The 14,927-nt window shown below is 41.5% G+C and overlaps 1 protein-coding gene across 4 annotated transcripts in view; it reads right to left on the bottom strand.

Annotated features, from left to right (window-relative positions):
* ESRRG (estrogen related receptor gamma) overlaps positions 1 to 14,927 on the bottom strand; it is a 414,670-nt gene that overhangs the window by 50,107 nt on the left and 349,636 nt on the right. The gene's annotated exons all lie outside the window — the stretch shown is intronic.

The following is a 14,927-nucleotide window of genomic DNA, read 5'->3' as shown; positions in this document are numbered from 1 at the left end:
GAAAGCTGGGAGTTGGTTTTGACTGAACCAACAGGATTGGAAGAGGAGCTTCCTGAAAGAATCCAGACTAGGGTGTCCAAGAAGGGGTAAACTCGCAGGGCACAGCTGGAGGGGGAAGTTAGGAAGAAGGCAAAAGTAGATGGGCTTTTGTAAAACCTTCTCCCAAAGAGCGATGGGTTGGGTCAAGATGCAGGGAGTTTTGCTGGAAGTGAGTTTAAGAGAGCAAGAGCAAAAAAGAAAGGAATAAAAAATAATGTTTTATTTATGAGAAAGGGTGGGGAAGAGCTTGTTAATAACCTGGTTTCCAGTGTGACTGTAAAGTTTAGAACAGGACATTACATAACCATTGTCAAACAAAGACAAGCTTACTTGGGAGTGAGAGCGAGGAGAGAGTTCTTTTTTTGGTAGTAGGTTGTATCTTAAACCGTGTAATATTCTCCATTAATAAATTCAACCAAGCAATGCATCGCACATATTTTGGCATATTTCAAACTGAGTACAAAATAGATTTGGTTTAATAGCATCATTAGTTTTATTATTTTACTGAAGGGCCTCTGAGAGCCTTGAATAAGCACACAGCCTCTGCAAAACTCTCAGAGGAAGATACGGGTTAGGCAGTACTTTTGCAAACCAATCTAAGGGTCCAGTTTGGGGAATATTTTTAATACCACGTGACATGTGAGTTGTGGATTACCTGAGATGCAGGAAACAGTTTGAAAAAGGCTGATAAATCTCTAAGTGAATTCCAAAGGTCAGTAATATATACACAAATGGTAAGGATTATTAGTGATCCATAAAATAAAGAAACACAAATTTTTATATTATCCTAATAATAAATACCACTTTGAAAGTTGATGGTCTTTTAGTGAAACGCACAAACATACACTGGTTTCTAGACAAAGCCTGAAATGCCATATTGAAACATCAGAGCAGAATTGAACTAAAATTAGTAGACAACTTCAAAAGCAATTAAGCAGGTTTAGACAAATAAATATCAAAAAACAAAGAAATTGGGTACACTACATATTTGCTGAAAATAATAGTGAATGCCACAAAAAAAGCTATATGCCATGGCATCAAAATTATCCCTAAATAGTATATGAACACTATGTTTTTTAAAAAAAGCATAATTTGCAAATCAGAATGGTTGACTTGTTTTTTAAGTATTTTGTTAACTAGCTCTGTAAACTTCAATGAGTTCCTTAACTTATTCCCTTTTACACATATAAGATGGATGGAAAGACAATATTCTCTCCAAAGTTTTGTTGTAATGATCTAACGTTTATCCTATATAATAAAAACCGAACAGTGGAACTTCCAGAACAATGGGTTGACCAGTTGCTATGATGCGCACTGACCACTAGGGGGCAGATGCTCAATGCAGGAGCTGCCCCCTGGTGGTCAGTACGCTCCCACAGTGGGAGTGCTGCTTGGCAGACCAGGATAAGCAGCACTCCCATAGCAAGCTGTGTCCACAGGCCACGCCCCCACCACCAGTGCACAAATCCTATGCACTGGGCCCCTAGTATTAATATATTAATGCAATTGGATAGTACACAAATGTAATACTAAAATATTTTATAAACCTTAAAATTCCAAGAAAAATAAAGTCACTATCTTATAATTTTGTTGAAACATTGCTATATTATTTTATTTAAAGATATGTTACATCATGCTTATTTATTGAAAATCCATTCCCATGGCATTTGACACTCTATCCTGCCTCAGTTCTGTATGTAAACAGATTTGAGGTATGATGAAGTGATAATTCAAAAAACACAAGCCAAATAATGATACTATATGATGCCTAAGTGACTAATAGAATTATTTGGTATCCCATTCTATTTACTGTTCACTCCTGTCACTAATATCATTTATGCATGTGATTATTTTAGAATAGACAGAGAAATGAACCCAAATTCCATAAAAAAAGAATGTTTTTCCTGATTTTGCTTTAAGCCTGCAATACAAATTTGAGAAGAGAACTGATAATTATCCAATTAACATGATACATGTAAAAGCCTCAAACTATTTTAGCAGAAACAAATAAGCAAACAAAATAACAACATTTACAATCAGGACCTGAGAAATCCAGATTTTCTCTAAACAAACACCAGTCTAATCCAAACATTTCCATGAAAGGGAAATTTCACATCTTTTCACCTCTTGACAATCTTAAACACAAACAATTTCTGTTTCGATGTCACTTGTAAGCCAGTTTAGAAAAAAGTTTAAAAATAAGATTTCTCTGAGGAAATAAGATAGCCACTGTATCCAATAAATGACAGGATTTGAAGTTAATTAAGGCATCTGGATTTTCCATTCAGATAGAGACTGCCCTTATCTTTTTATATATATAAAATATTTTAATAGTTGGCATTACCTACAAATAGAGCATTTGCTCCCACATGGCTGCCTCTCTCAAATACTGCGTGAGCCTACGTGGCCACGAGGGAATTGCAAATCTCACACACTGTCAGAATTTACAAAATTGGGAACGCAAGACTAGGGCAAGGAGGGGGGAAAAATATGCTGGGAGGCAAATAAACTCCAAGATACGTAAAGCAGTTCAGCACCAGGGCTTCTAAGTCAGCTAATTTTAAGTCTGCACTTTATGCCCAAATGCAAATTCTTATATGATGTAGTCCAAAGTCAAAAGTATTGTTCGCATTTTTAACAGGGCAGAGTCTGAGGCATGTCACCGAACAGCAAAAGACCTTCCCTGCCGAGAATTACCCAGGCTATCCTAACCTACTTTCCCAAATTAAAAACACGCCTTAGATACTGTTCGCAAACAAGGTTTGCTGTACACATGAATTGCAAAGACAATTCCTTCCCTGGAATACTTAAGAAAGATGCAAAGAGTCACATTAAAGTAAAGATACTTTTTTAAAAAAGATAATGAAGTGAATGACTACTAAATTTAGAGTTGTATTAAATAAATGACCCCCACCACCATGAGTGCATGAATTTTGTGCACCGGCTCAGTGGTTGAGCATCAACCTATGAACCAGAAGGTCACGGTTTGATTCCCGGTCAGGGCACATGCCTGGGTTGCAGGGTCACCCAAATATTGGGTGAAACTCTCTTTTTAATAACTGATCACAATACAGTCAGTTCCAAAATAAGTGCAGGAGGCAGCTGATCAATGATTCTCCCTCATTATTAATGTTTCTATCTCTCCCTTCCTCTTTGATGTCAATAAAAAATATATTTTTTTTAAAAAAAGGAATTTGAAATAACCACAGACAAAGTGCTTTGCAGGGGGCATACTGTTGCATCGGGGGTAAAAGTACTCCATCGGAAGCACAGAGCCCTAATCTGTGACACATAGGCGTACAAATTAGGTCATTGCAACAGGTGACACGTTTTAATTGAATGTCTTCTGTCTTTGATTCTGACAAAAGGTGAATGGAAATAAATGAGTCTGGCAAGACGGCCCTGAGCCTTACAATAGCCAATATCTCATTATTTTTAAACAGCTATCTATAAACTGATGCTGACAAGCCCTGAGCCTTTTATTTCTGCTCAAGATGAGGTGGCTGTGAAGGGGTAGGAAGGGAGGGGGGGAGAAAGGAAAAGGGGCACTCAGAACATTACATTAAACATGCAATACCGACCACTATCGCTTCCCGATGTAATTAAAGGAAATCTCCCATTCGAAGGGCACTATTTCTTACTTTGTGTGATGTCAGGAAGAATGAGAGAGAGCATGCTTGGCCTGCATTTGCTAAACATAGACTGCCTTAAAAAAAAAAAAAAAAAAGGAAAATAAAAGAAAGTATTTTTTTTCCTTCTTTTTTCCTATTAAATATTTCAGAAACTGCCTGGCTGTGTGGCTCAGTGGTTGAGCGTCGTTGACCTATGAACCAGGAAGTCACGGGTTGGATTCCCAGTCAGGGCTCATGCCTGGGTTTGCGGACTTGATTCCCAGTGTGGGGCATGCGGGAGGCTGCCAATCAATGATGTTTCTCTCTCATTGATGTTTCTATCTCCCTTTCCCTCTCCCTTTCTCTCTGAAATCAATAGAAATATATTTTAAAATAATTATAATAAACGTTGGGGAAATGCATACTCCCGGGGCCAGAAAAAAAGCTGTGCATTAAAGTGGACTCCACCGGAGTCCACAGTCCATGCATTTCTTCTTAAATTAGGATGTGCAAAGAGTGTGTGAAAGAGCACAGAGAACACTAGTGATATTTCCAGATGCCAAATATGCCGGGTCTCATGGTTGGAAAGCCTGCACTTGAACCAGGTCCTGAACTTTCTGGTACACTTCCCTGTGTGTCTGAAAGGCAATCTGGGTTAAAACCAAACTTCAAGATATTTTATTTATTGTACATATTCATATTAATTCAACAAAAAAAATTTTGAGGGTTGAGGGTATGGTGAGAAAAGATACTTTAGTTGAAAAAGCTTCCAAAGATTAAAACTCAGCCAAATGAATTTGGTGTATGTACTAATTATGTATTACTCATCATGCACATGCCTGCCACTTAGAAGGCACTCAAAAATACTAAGTGAGCATGAGCCCTAGCTGGCTTGGCTCAGTGGATAGAGCATTGGCCTGCAGACTGAAAGGTCCCAGGTTCAATTCTGGTCAAGGGCATATGCTCTGGTTGTGGGGTTGATCGGAGGCAGGTGATCAATGATTCTCCCTCATCATTGATGTTTCTCTTTTTCTCTCTCCTCTTTTCCTCTCTGAAATCAATAAAAATATATTTTAAAAAAACTAAGTGAATAAATAAATTTACAAAGTGCTTTCTAGCCATGCACTAATTAGGTGTTTTTCCTTTGATTGCTTTTCTTTTGATACTTCTACTAAACCCAAAATGTATACACAGCAAGGTAGAAACCTCTTGTCAATAATTCTTGTGTACTGTTTTCCTTAATATAGTAGTATATTCTAACTTTATAAAGGTACATAAAACTTGAAGACAACAAAAGAGAACTGAAAAAGTGTTGTTGAAAAGAACGATAGCAGAATTTCATTTTTTTCCAATATGCATCCTGAACATCACAGGAGGAAACCACATTTGATTTTCTGGAAATCCCTCAGAGAGATCCTAAGAAAAACTGACTGATGAGAATTTTATTTAGATACTGAATATTGAGCAAGAAAGACCCTAGGTGCCCATCCTTGGGAAATCTGACAAATGAAGGAAACTGTTCCCTTTCTGCAGCATTTCTATTGCTCTCCTGGCTGGAAGCAGATGAATGAGTATGATCACGTGTTGAGCTCTCTTCCAGCTCTGAGATTCTATGAATGAAACGTGGTACTTAAAATGATGGAATTGACCCATGGACTCAAAGTACAACTGCCTTGGCAGTTGGAAGCATCAACACACTTCATATTTTAAATCAGGGAAGACCAGAGCCAAATGGACGGCACTAATCAACCAGAAGGGCAGAAGGCTTTCTGGCACAGGTCTTCGCGCTCCCCTCCCGGTGACCTTGGCCAAATGCATTTCCTTTTGTTCTTGACGAGAATCAAGCAAACAAAGTGCCCGTGCTTGAAAAATGCTTCTAGCTTATTACCGCATTAGAGAAAGATCGATGCCTGTTGCACATCGCCATGGAGATGAAGTATGAGAAATCTTACAAAGCTTCAGATTTGATTTTACAACATATAGACTAGTTTGTGCCAAGGAGAGGAAAATATGACCTAATAACAGATATTTTGAAGACAACCAATGAGTAGTGAATGGCTATTCTGTTATGTAACTGAATTTCATCTGGGGTTTCAAAAATAAAAAGGCATTTGGATAGTCTGGCTGGCTTGGCTCTGTGGTTCAGCATTGACCTATGAACCAGGAGGTCACAGGTTCAATTCCCAGTCAGGGCAGATGCCCGGGTCTCCATCCTCAGTAGGGGGTGTAAAGGAGGCAGCTGATCAATGATTCTCTCTCATCATTGATGCTTCTCTCTCTCTCTCTCTCTCTCTCTCTCTCTCTCTCTCTCTCTCTGTCTGTCTCTCTCTGTCTCCCTTCCTCTCTGAAATCAATAAAGTTATTTTTTAAAAGCAGTAACGATTTCACTGTATTCTGGTAAAGTAGCATATGTACTTTTTTTGGGGGGGGGGTTAGTGAACTATAGAAAGGAAGCAATGTTACAAGGCTTCTCTGTGAACTTTCATTGCAATAGTTACAGTGCATGTCTATCAAATCGCTTATGAGGACAAATTTATGAAAAACAACCAAGAGTAAAGCTTTGTTCTTAATAAGAAACATGAATATGTATGCAATTTTAGCCAGACTAGATGAACCCAAAAATGAATAAATAAAAAAAATAAGGACACTAATTGTCACACGGGAAGGCTTGTCTCCCTTTCGGCTCTGGGAGCATTTATATTTAGAGTTTCAAAAGAGAATTCACGGTTTTAAACGCAACAATTCAGAAGGAGACAAAAAGCAAAGGAATCCAAAATGAAACACTATGGAGCAAGTAGCATGTGCAGTGTCTGCCCCCCTTAGTAATAAACCTTTTTACACCAGAGATAACTGTAGATGTGCAAGGAACATAATACACGATAGTTAGTGTCCAAGCAATAGTATGCGATTGCTGAGATGTGTTCGTTTCCTAAGCAGGACTCTACTTAGAAAGCTTACTGTGAGCCATTAATCCTAATTCTTCATTAAACATCTTTGGAAACTGCACAAGCTAGGAACAGAGTAAAATCCGCTGTTAGAGGCAACAATGTAAGCATGAACTATAGCAAAGAGAGTTGTGTGAATCCCTCCATGTCTCTGCAGGCATGGGACACTAACATGTGTTCCCCTGGCTAAAGCTCAATCATCAATACATTTGAACCAATATCAATACATAAGTGGATTCCACCTGTGATTCCACTTTTATTTGTAATCTAATGGTTTCATTTGAATGGCGTCCATGGATCACTGGAGATTTTAGCATCTGAAATCAGTGCTATTTGAGTTTAGCAAACTTGCAAATTTTGCTGCCGTTATAATTATGCTGTCTTCATGGGTTACTGTTTCTTCTACAACCTTTTCATATGGGAAGACCCATAAAATACCCTACATGTCAACAGAGGTTTTGGAGGGCTTCCAGTTGATGCATACACTAAGATGCTCAGAGAATAATGTGACCAGAGAGGGCATATTGCTCAGAAATGTCCCCCATTCTATGCCTTATGCATTTCTTCATTGTGACTGTTCTTCAGGTGCATACTTAATAATAAAATAACAAGTGAAGGCCTTCTTGAGTTCTGTGAGACACACCAGCAAATTATCAAAATTAAGGAGTAAGGGAATCTTGCATTTATAACCGCTGGGTCAAAAATATGGGTGGACTTGAACTTGTGATTGGCAGTGGTGGGCAATCTCGTGGGACTAAACCCTTAACCTGTGGGATCCGATGCTAACTCACTCCAGGTAGGTAAGTGTCAGAACTGAATTGAATTGTTGAACATCCAACTGGGGTCTGGAGAATCAGAGAACTCATTGTTGGTGTTGGAAAAGACTCCAGAATGACAAAAACAAAACAAACAAAAATTCAATATCAAGGACTTCTACATCTTGGCTTTTTAAAGCCATTCTCCACCACAAAGAACTAAAGCTCCTTGGAGAAGCAGCCAACTCTATGTAGAACATAAACCTAGGTTGTCTTTTTGTGTCAGAAATGGAACAAAGTGAACAAATATCCTGGCTGGTGTGGCTCAGTTGGTTGAGCGTGTCCCATGAAGGGAGCAGGTTCAATTCCTGGTCAGGGCAGATGCCCAAGAAGCTGAATTGGTCCCCGGTGAAGATGTATATGGGAGGCAAAAAATCAATGTTTCTTTCTCATATAGATGTTTCTCTCTACTTCTCCTCCATAGGGACAACTATAAAACTATTTTTTTTTTTGCCTCACCCTGCATTAGAGTTTCCAGTAATGCCCTGAGCTTAATATTTTTATTTATTTTATTTTTAATACATTTTTATTGATTTCAGAGAGGAAGGGAGAGGGAGAGATAGAAACATCAAATGATGAGAATCATTGATTGGCTGCCTCCTGCACGCCCCCTACTGGGGATCCATGTGCCCCTGACTGGAATTGAACCGGGGACACTTCAGTCCCCAGGCCGACGCTCTATACACTGAGCCAAATCAGCTAGGGCAATGTTTTGATTTTCTTTTTATGTACCCTGAACTTGGATTTTAATGACACTGGACTCAGTGCAAGTTCAGGATGGTGCTGCCATCTTGGTAACACCTCTCAGAGGCGATCATTTGAAAAATACCTGTGTTCTCCTTTGTGATTTAGGAAGCACTTCACCTTGTTTGCATCATCAGATTCTCACATTCCAACCCAGAAACAGGAATTGCTATGTCCCATTTCACAAAGAGAGAAACTGAGGCAGGTTCCATCCCTGACAGGGCTCCTGGGTGACAGTGAGCACACTGGCAACAATACCACCTGGCTGCCTTCCTACATACTAGACACTGTCTGCAGTTCCGCATTATGAGAAGGAAGAAGGAGTCAGTTAGATAAAGAACTGCCCTGGAATAAGCCGGTTTTGTCCCAGTCTCAGTGTGGATGAATAACAGTCCCCATATCATCCCAACTAACGTACGAAGGGGCTGCAATAATGTGTCTCCTTTCCATTGTCACTTGCTTCTTAACAAAAATGGACAGTCTTATTGTTAATTGTGAGTTTTCTTTTAAGAAAGAAAATGAACAAAATCAATTATAGTTGTTGGCGCCTTCCATCTATCTGAGGCGCAACTTTACTGTTTTAATTAAATGGAAATATAGACCCATTGTTTTAAAGGCAATAAAGAGACTGTTCCAACCTTGATACTGCCCCCACCTCCCTAAGCCCTGTCTTTTTAACCTGGGCCGTGCCTGACAATGAGGCCAACCACGGTCTAGAAGATTGGATTGTGATAATGGTACCTGTAAACCCCCGCCTGAATTCTAATTAGCCCCTACAAATCCTACTGATCACAAGTCTACCACCTGGCTGTGCACTTTTGCAAAGTTTGAGTAGTTTTGAGTTTAAAGTTATTTGATAAAGTTAGCAGACTTGAAATCAGAAGGAACTATATGTAAGTTTAAATAAAATTCTAAGTTATTCCATCCACGCTGGCTGAATCCTATAGTGGTACAAATCCTGAAACACAGGGGAGACCTCTTACAATGGTGTAAAGGTTACACTTACTGGTGGCTTGCCAGTTGAAGTTTATGTGCTCTGACCCGGAATCCAACCTTGACCTCCTGGTTCATAGATCGAAGTTGAACCACTGAGCCAAGCTAGGCAGGTCCATATGCGTATTTTGAGGATGCTGCCCCAAAGCCCATGCAAAGAGCAGCGGGGGATTATCCACTTCCTCTGGAGAAGCACACGTGTTCTTACATCAGTCCCCCTCTTTGCATCCCCCCTGCCACAAGCCCCCCCCCTTCCCTGAGGTCAGCGGGCTCACCAAGAAAGTAAGATGAAGAACAACATATAACACGATTACTGTGCGGGTTTTCCCTACATGCACCCCGTGGCCACCGCTTTTCCCCTGTGTCCACCGCATCGCATTACTGCCCAAAGCAATCAGGACTTCTGTCACCCAAGGACTCTTCATCCTGAAGCACCTCTCTCTTCTCCTGATAAGACTGCCAAATCCTCTCTGCAAAGGAGCTCATGTGAACATTTTATTTGCGGTGTGAAAACAACACAAAACAAAACAAAAGGCCCTCGTCCAGCTTCGGAGAGGGAGGGGTTAGTGTTCCGTCTTCCAGTCAGAGCAGGAGGCTTGAAAGGAATTGAAATGGACCAGGGAGCCTCTCTTACCATCAGGACGTGGAAGCTGAGCCATTAGCTGGTTCAGTGGCCTCATTTCACTTTTATTTTGTTACTTTCATTTCATTTTATTTTTTAAAGATTTTATTTTTTGGTTAATCCTCACCCAAGGATATATTTCCATTGATTTTTAGAGAGAGTGTAAGGGAGAGGGAGAGACAGAAAGAGAGAAACATCAACATGTGAGAGAGATACATGGATTGGTTGCCTCCTGCATGTGCCCAGACCAGGACGTGGGATCAAGCCTACAACCGAGGTACGTGCCCTTGACTGGAATCAAACCAGAACCCTTCAGTCTGCAGGCCAATGCTCTATCCACTGAGCCAAACCAGCCAGGGCTCACTTCTCTTTTCTGATGCCTCCCGGAGGACTTGGGAGTGGAAGGAGCCAGGGATGGGGAGGAGGGATGAGGGGAGGGCAAAGGAGGAGGGAGAACAGCGCAGTGAGCTCTAAACCAATTTCTGTTTGTGAACATGAAACATTTGCATTCACTTTGGCCAATACCGCCCGCCAATGTCAATGCCACAGGCCTATGTGCGCTGAATGTTTCACACGTGGGACAGATGGCTGAACCATTACAATGCGGTCAGTTCCAAAATAAGTGAGTCTCGGCTTAGGCTTCTGCATCCAAACAGTAACTAAATTTAATTTTTTTGCAATCAGCGGCATATGTTTGCATCTGTCTACCGTGTGACTTGGACCGGATCTGATCTGGCCAGGGCATCGTGAGTACCACAGCTATACAATGCCTGGTGTTAAATGTATTGCAAATACCACAGCGGCCAGGTTGATGAATTAAGAATATGCATTGCCTTTTGACCTCTTGGATCTCTATCCTGCTTGTGATAAAGGGCGGATACTGGCCATCTAGAGATCTTCTCTGATGAATTTCTAAAATATTTAAATGTGTCCCATCCAATATAATAATAACAACAGCAATAACAAAGTGATGTGTGTAGAGACAGGGGGGTAAGAAAGGGAAATAGACCGCCTGTAGGAAGTTAGGGACCATATCATGAAGAAAATGTCAGTTTATTATGGATCCCAATGATTTCTTTCTGACTTACTTTATAATAAAGCCGCAACCACAGGTTTTAAAACTCTGAAAAGAAATTTAAGAGATAAAGTATATGAAAGCTGGTACAGCAGGTCCTTGGATAACATCGTTTTCTTTAGCATCATTTGGTTACAACATTGATGAGATGCAGTAGGAACTTAACTCTTGTTTATATCAATAAGTCTATGGTAAAACTGGTTTTGTTATATGGCCTTTCGCTTAAAGCGACAGTACCTGTGGACAATGTTAAGTGAGGACTTACTCTCAGGGGTCATACGTCCTTTTTAAAGAAAAAATAAAAAATAAAAGCACATTAGAAAGTACAGGCCTTTAACACCTCACAGTAAAAAAGAGAAGTTTATACCAAGTCCATCCCTTATAATTTCTCAAAACTTTGCTCTGTACAATTTCTAATATAATTAATGGGGTGTTTATAATGCTTAATGCTGAAAATCCTCCGATCTAACTAATTTTTAAAATAAATTATTCCACTTAACAAGGGGAAGAAATCCTTTCAATTTTTGCCCACATGCTGCACTTCTCCAAGAATTCCCCGTTCCCAGCTATTATCCCTGCCTCACAAAGAGCCCACTTAATAATGTTCACTCTAACAACCTCATTTATTTTCCAGAAAATTAACTCAGTTTCAACTCTGATTAATGATTTCATCTAAATGAATCAAATTAAAAATTGAAAATTATATTTCAAAAGCCCACGGAAAAAAAAGTTGACCATTCCCAGTTAACAAATGATCCTTTCAAATACTAAAAGATGACCATGAAGAGTGCGTGATGGTAATAAAATCAGGCGCCGGCCTGCCTCTTATCTGGAGGTTCGTGGAGGAGGAGAATGAAAGGAAGGAAAAAGAAAGAAAGGAAGGAGAAAGAGAAAAAAAGGTCCCCTGTGCATTTTTTAACACCAGAATCCCTTGGGATACACCAAACAGACTGCTCCTTGGGGTTTGCCAGTAATCAGTGTCTCCAAATGATAGCATTTCCTGTTAATTAACATGGGTTGGGCTGAGCATGCCCTCGGCAGGGGGATTAAGAAGTCACACACACACACACACACACACACACTCACTCACACTCAAACACTCTCTCATACATACTCATATGCGTGTGCACACACACACACACACATACACACACACAGCCTCTGCTAATAAAACATAATCCTTGACAATGTCATCTCTACCAGGCAGAAGCAGTTCCATAGGAAAAACAAGCAACTGATCACAGAGAAACTTCTTGTCTGACATTGTATTTATATATCAGTATGTATGTATGTATGTATGTATATATATATATACATACATACATACATACATACATATACATACTGATTTCAGAGGGTAAGAGAAAGGGAGAGATAGAAATATCAATGATGAGAGAGAATCATTGACCTGCCTCCTGCACACCCCACACTGGGGACTGAGCCTGCAACCTGGGCATGTAGTCTAGACTAGGAATCGAACTGACCTCCTGGGTCATAGATCAGTGCTCAACCACTGAGCCACACTGGCCGGGCTAACGCTGTATCTTTAAAAATCCTCTATGCTCAGGGCTCACAGGGGAGGAGGGATGAGCAGGCAGAGCACAGAGGATTGTAGGGCAGTGAAAACTCTTCTGAGTGATACTATAGGGGTGGATTCATGCCATCATCCACTGGCTCCAATGCACAAAGCACCAAGCGTGAACCCCCATGGAAACAATGAACTTTGGGCCGAAGCCAGTGTGGCTCAGTGGATAGAGCGTGGGTCTGCGGTCTGAAAGGTCCCAGGTTTGATTCCGGTCAGGGGCATGTACGTTGGTTGCAGGCACATCGCCAGTAGGGGGTGTGCAAGAGGCAGCTGGTCGGTGTTTCTCTCTCATCGACGTTTCTAGCTCTCTATCCCTCTCCCTTCCTCTCTGTAAAAAATCAATAAAAATATATTTAAAAAAAACACAAACAATGAACTTTGGGGGACAATGATGTGCCAGTGTAGGTTCCATGGAAACAAATGTACCTCTCAGATAGGGGAGGCTTAACGGAGGTAGGGGGAATGGCTGCCCACATGGCAGGTATATGGGGACTGCTTTCCATTGGATTTTGCTGTGGACCTAAAACTGCCTTAAAATGTCTATTAAAATAAGCCACAGAATCCTCCCTACAAGATTCCACTTTTGCGATCAAAACTTCAGAATAAAGCACCATGTAGTTTTCAACTGGATTCCCTTCCTTAATTCAATGTTTAACTCAACGTCATCAAGAGGAACTAAGAGGGTATAACTGGTCTTCAAGCCGAAGCGGGGCATGTAACAGAGTCTTTCTCCATGTACACAGGCCGCATCCTGGTGGCAGACAGATACCCTCATCCTGAGCTCGCCCTTCTGTGCAGATGGTTGGAGAGAAAACGGTCTCTACATTATGAGAGAAAGCGCTGCTCTGCAGTCCTTTCCAAGACTCTGCTGGGACCTGGCTCATGTGGGTGGGAAGGACCTTGCAGCTGATGGGGGGAGGGGGGCATGCCAGGCTCAGCATGCAGGCTCCAGTCCCGGCCACCCACATGCAGCCCACCAGCCCAGATGGGCGCCCGGCCAGGGGTTGTGCTCACAGGATGATGGACAGGGGCGGGGGAGGGTGAGGGGGGGCCCCGTGAAGGAAAGCTGGCTGGCAGCCAGGGTACCCGGTGCCTCCCTGGGCCTCCCCTGCCAGCCCATTTCCAGGGGCTGATGTGCAAATCAAAACCGGAGTCAGAGGGAAACAGAGATGCAGAACCCGTGCTGTGGTGAAGAAGGGGGTCTCCCCAAAACCCAGACTCTGAACTACAACCGAGTGAGGGTGCCATGTCAAACGTTTTCTAAACAGATTTCACTCTCATTAGGTGTTTGGGTTCTGATTCAGAAACGGGGCTTCAAAGTGAAAGAGCAAGGTTACCGCTTGATTCTGGGAGGAAGGAGGTATGTCTGGGACACATGTTTAGAGTAAGTTAGTATTTCTCCATTCCTTTCCCCTTAGGGGACACGTTCCCTGTTATATTATAGCTGCTGTGCCCACAATCCCTTTGCCCACAGGCTGGGAGATTATTTCATTAATCACCAACCACAATAGGAGGCAGGTATTAGTACCAACAATTTTTTACAAGGGGAAATAGAGAGACAGGAAGTGACCTGCATCAAGACAAAAATAAAAAATAAAAAATAAAAAAATCCCATGTTATATGGCTCCTTCGCTATTATTAATCAGCTGTAATCAGCTGGAGTTTCTATAGCCTGCTGCAAAAAACTTCACAACCTTTTAAAAACTGCAATCTATTCCAGGCATTGTTCAGATGCCTCCATGCAAAGGGTTGAATGACTGGTGTTAGGGCACACACTTAGTAAATAAGCACATGATGTAAGTATGTGAACATGAGTGAAAAAATCCCTAGCCGTTCTGTGTTCTGCTTACATCCCTGGTGCTTTCAAATGGAGCAGTTGTTCATCACACAGGCAAGGCTTTGACCCACACCAGCACAGAAAGCGCTGGCCGGCACTGCATGAGCCGTGGACATCTGCAGGGAACGTCTGATGATTTGTGGGGACCGTGACAAGGGCCTGGCTGTGTTGCATGGGAGATCCCGTCCATTAAACTGCCTTTACCCAGGAGGCTGAATGCTCACGGCCCCAGCCTGTCTGGGCGTGACCATGCTCTGTGACCGTTCTAGGCACGCACAGGCTTTTGATAGAAACTAAAATGTTGCCATGAAAGCCAATATTCTTCAATATGAAATGTTATCTATGTCTTGGCACTTTTTAAACAATAAGGCTGAAATTGGGGAGGGGAGGTCAGAAGGAGGGCCAACTCTAATGAGTTCTAATACCACTTCCCCAGGGACCACTGTGTCCGTATAATAGCCACTCTGACCACAAACATTTTGGCCTGTTAAAGCCAGGCCTCCCTGGTCTCTCTCTTCCAGTTAAGAGTTCCCAGCTGGGTTCCTGATTCAGGACGACAGAGAGAAGGTCTGGAGGGATTATTCCAAAATTTACAATTTCTCTGACATTAGAATCATGATGAACCGAGTTTTCAAAATGATGCCAATGAATTTCCTCAGCC

The sequence above is a fragment of the Pipistrellus hanaki genome (assembly GCF_964339955.1).
Source record: "Pipistrellus hanaki genome assembly, chromosome: 20".
NCBI lineage: Eukaryota > Metazoa > Chordata > Mammalia > Chiroptera > Vespertilionidae > Pipistrellus > Pipistrellus hanaki.
Note: the sequence above shows the minus strand (reverse complement) of the source record. Positions and strands in the feature narration are given on the sequence as shown.